This window comes from Dipodomys ordii, unplaced genomic scaffold, assembly GCF_000151885.1.
Source record: "Dipodomys ordii isolate 6190 unplaced genomic scaffold, Dord_2.0 Scaffold150, whole genome shotgun sequence".
Lineage (NCBI taxonomy): Eukaryota > Metazoa > Chordata > Mammalia > Rodentia > Heteromyidae > Dipodomys > Dipodomys ordii.
In genome coordinates this window covers 5,125,995-5,130,264 of record NW_012267366.1, presented here as the reverse complement: position 1 = coordinate 5,130,264, position 4,270 = coordinate 5,125,995, and the positions used below count along the sequence as shown (strand labels likewise).

Here is a 4,270-nt window from a genome sequence, read left to right as displayed (position 1 = left end):
TTCAGCTCAAGGCTATAGCACTCTACCACTTGAGCCACAGCGCCACTTTCAGTTTTCTGATAGTTTATTGGAAATAATAGTGTCACAGACTATCTTTCCCAGGCTGGCTTTGAACCACTATCCTCACATCTCAGCCTCCTGAGTAGCTTTGATTTCAGGCTTGAGCCACTGGCACCCGGCCTACGTGGTCTCTTTTATACTCATGGATTAATAGAATTAGATTAACTGGATGAGGGCCTAGGTTGTGAAGAGTGTTTGTGGGCACAGGTATTTGTCATTAATGTCCTGGCTTTGTTACTCATAATAACTAATTTACCTTTGGTCAAGACGTTTCACTTAAGCTAGGCTTACACCTGTAATCCTAGCTACTTAGGAGGCTGAGATCTGAGGATCACAGTTCAAAGCCAGCCCGAGCAGGAAAGTCCATGAGACTCTTATCTTCAATAAACCACTAGAAAACTGGAAGTGGTGCTGTGGTTCAAGCGTTAGAGCGCTCACCTTGCTTGAGCTGAAGAGCGCACGGACAGCACCCAAGCCCACAGTTCAAGCCCCAGGACCGACAAAAAAAAAAAAAAAAAGAAAAGATGTTTCACATATTTGTGCCTCAGTTTCTTCATTCTAAAATGGAGATCATAGTATCTTGATTGTAGAAAGGAAATAAAGTAGTAAAATGTGAACCAAACCTATTTCCACTGCCCCACCCCCACTTGGTTAATTAACAAATGCTTCTATGCCTCCAGCCTTTTGCAAGGTGAACCTGTTTTTCTTTTCTTTCATGGGGAGCTAAGTCTCCAGTAACATTTTTTTCTTCATTTCCCAGTAATCAGTCCCACATTCTAAGGTCCTTCTGCTTTTCCCATACCACCACTTTCATCCTTGGTGCAGATAAACTTCGTTTTGTTTTGAAATTGTCTTTTGCCGAGCAGTGGTCTATCTCATTTATATAACTGTCTTTCAACGTATAAGTGGGCATCACTACACAATTATGGTTAAATTGCGTGTGTGTGTGGGGGGGGCTGGTCCTAGGGCTTGAACTCAGGGCCTGGGCGCCGTCCCTGTGCTTTTTTTTTTTTCCCAAGGCTAGTTCAGTCTCCAGGACTGACAAAAAAACAACCCCCCCCAAAAGTCACAACTTTCCTAAACCCCGGGTTCACTTCAAACTTCTGTTCACTTCAAACCCACGTGTTTGCTTCTGTTCTTTGCCTGAACTAGCACTAATACTATCCTCTTAGGAAACTTTTAGTTAGTGTCAAACGATTTTTCTCCTAACTCTGTCTCGTTTTTCCTGGCTACCTAATTGTTGCACGAAGTGAACTTTTTAATGGGGTTTGTATTTGTGTTCTGGGGACGGGGGTTCCGTTCTTTTGGCGTTCTACGAGTCTCAGCAAGGCTTGTGACAGAGGAGAGCTCAAGAAAGGGCCCCCAGCTAGTGGAGGATTCGAGGTCAAGCTTCTCACCAGAAGTGTCTTTGCCCAGTGAGCCACAGGAGGGAGGGAGGAGCAGGCCTGGGGCTGAGCGAGGCCCCGGGCCAAGGGCGTCTCGAGCAAAGGGTGACGGGAACCGCTTGGGCCGGAGGAATCGCTTTTTAGGCGCTTGTTTTCGATCCTTGCACCCAACCCGATTGCAAACCCCAAGCTCCCCGGGGTGAGTCAGCGGAGCCAGAGGCAAGGCGGCGAGGGAAAGGTGAGCGATCGGGCTCGGCACCAAGCCAGGCCGGGTGCCGTGCACCGGAGAACCTGCTGGTGACGCCCTACTCCTCCACAGGCGAGCCCCCTCCCCAACCCACAGGTGAGCTCCCGGCGGGCAGCGGGGTGGAGCGCACACGAACCACCTTCTTGGGCTTCAACGCCAAAACACAGGTACCTCCACTTTTAGGTTCCTCCCTAGGGATCCCCCTGCCCCAGGGCCACATCGCCCGCGCTCTGCATCCCGTAATGTCGTTGCATATATGGGACCCGACATCTTTGTCCCCTCATCGAGGGCGCCCGGGAGGGCGCGTCGTGCGCCCCAAGCTTAGCTTGCACACGTTGGCAGCCAGGCAGGACCCGGAGACTGGGAGACGCCCACTCATGCCCGGTGTTTTTGGACTCCTTCCCGTGGCAGCCTGCGCCCCGAGATCTAGACCGGCGCTTCCTCAGGGTGCGATTTTACCTCAGCCCTGCCAGAGCCCCGAGGCCAACTTCCCCCACCCCCGGCCCGCCCGCCCGCCCGCCCGGGAAAGCGCCAAGAGCCCCGAGATGGCGTTGGCGGAAGTGAAGCCCCAAATGGGAACTGGGTGAGGCTGGCGGTCAGCAACTCGTGACTTGCACTTTCTGTTCTCCAACCCCCCGCCCCCCAAGACCTGCACTCTTCTAACCCGGTAAACAACGACCCTCGCATTCCCGGTGCATTGTAGCTAGTTGCTACAAAAACAGCTTGGGATGAGGGGGCAGAATTTTAAAGTTAGTGTTGGTGTGTACTGTTTCCACCCAACACAACGCTTCATTTTAAGTGAGCAGATGGGTGGGATATGGTGAATTATCCACCCATAGAACTACACCTCACAAAGTTCCCTCAAACCCCTTTTCCAGTCAGATCCCCCCTCCCCCACCCCACTCAGTCTTTCATCGCTGGCAGGTGTGCCAGCTTCATAAAATGGGCACATTCAGTAATTCCCCTTCTGTGTCTGATTTATATGACTTTTCAAATGGTCATCGTTGAATAGGGATCCCCTGGTGTCTCTGGCACTTTGAGTTTCTCTAGGCCCGCCCCATCAAATGTGGGATCCACTGGCCACACGTGGCTATTGGATCGAGACTTCCTGCAAATATATGCACCAGAATTCCCAAGACTTAGTGCAAAGGTGGTAACAATCTCACAGGTAAATTCTTACCTGGATTCCAATTTTGAGCACGCTGGTTTAAAAAAATATCGTTCAAATGAACTCCCCCCTGCCTCAACGTTTGTGAGGCTACTACAGTATTTAAAATGACATACCTGGCTTATGTAATATTTTTATTGGGCAGCACAGCTTTATACTGTGCTATTTTATAAACCTGGCTCTGTTCAATTTGTGTAAGTAAATAAAAAATTTCAGTCTCCACACCAGAAACCATGGAGATCGGAGGAGGTAATTTAGAACAGAGCCTGCTTTTTTCCCCCTTGAAATTTTAGGAAAAAAAAAAAAGCATCCCCCCCCAACGTACTTGTTTGTTTAAAAGAGGCAGAAAAGATTAAATATTGCCTTGGTTTAAGTTAGGTTTTTCAGAAAGGAGCTTCTAAAGTATCAAATGTGCTTTAAAAGGCAATTTTGCCTTTTAGAAAACTAATGACTGCCTACAACCGAATCACGTTTAGCCTCTTTATTCTTCACTCTTTACTAAACATTAAAATTTGACCTCATTTATTGTTACTTATTTATGTAGGTTTGGCTGGTTTGGGGGCTTGTCTAGGTGCTGTCCCTGAGCTTTTTTGCTCAAGGTTAGGAGTCTACCACTTAGGCCACAGCTCCACTTCCAGCTTTTTTGGTGGTTAATTGTAGGTAAGAATCTCAAAGATTTTCCTGCCATGGCTGGCTTTGAAATGTGATAGCTATGACAACAGGCCTGAGCCACCAGTGCCTGTCTTGACATGGTTTGTATTTATAAAAACTAAGGTCTAAACTATTGAGATTTCAATCTCAATAAAAACATACTTAAGATATTCAATTTTATGTTCTGCTTTTTTATGTAATATAAATATTTTCTTTCATGAAAAATTCTTAGTCATAATGAGATTTCACATAAATGTCCAGTTTTCTTTCTTTCTTTCTTTTTGTATGTTGTAGGGCTTGAACTCAGGGCCTGCCTGGGTGCTGTCCCTGAACCTCTTTGCCCTCAAGGCTAGTGCTGTACCACTTGAGCCACAGCACCACTTCCGTTTTTCAGTGGTTAATTGGAGATCAGAGTCTCCGGGGGACGTTTCTGCCTAGGTTGGCTTTGAACTGCCATCCTCAGATCTTAGTCTCCTGAGTAGCTAGGATTACAGGTGTGAGCCACCAGCGTCTGGTTTCTTCCAGTTTTCTTGACCATACCTCAGTGGCATTTTTCCATTTTGCTTTTTTTTTAGTTTAATTTTAAAAAATATTTTTATTGTAAAGACACTACAGAGGGGTGACAGTTACATGAGTAAGGTAATGAGTACATTTCCTATTAAGCATTGTTACCCCCTCCTTTTTTTTTTTTTTTGGTCTGGTTGTGGGGCCTGAACTCTGGGCCTGGGCGCTGTCCCTCAGCTCTTCAGCTCAAGGCTA

At 47.2% G+C, this 4,270-nt stretch overlaps 1 protein-coding gene across 5 annotated transcripts in view; it reads left to right on the top strand.

The window, feature by feature from the left end:
- Positions 1 to 1,525: 1,525 nt before the first annotated feature.
- Ctps2 (CTP synthase 2) overlaps positions 1,526 to 4,270 on the top strand; it is a 109,901-nt gene continuing 107,156 nt past the window's right edge. For 2 of the 5 annotated variants that reach the window (XM_013032116.1, XM_013032112.1), the window contains exon 1: positions 1,526 to 1,788. The gene's annotated coding sequence lies outside the window, so the exon portion shown is untranslated. The other 3 variants (XM_013032113.1, XM_013032114.1, XM_013032115.1) reach the window with 3 other exon arrangements.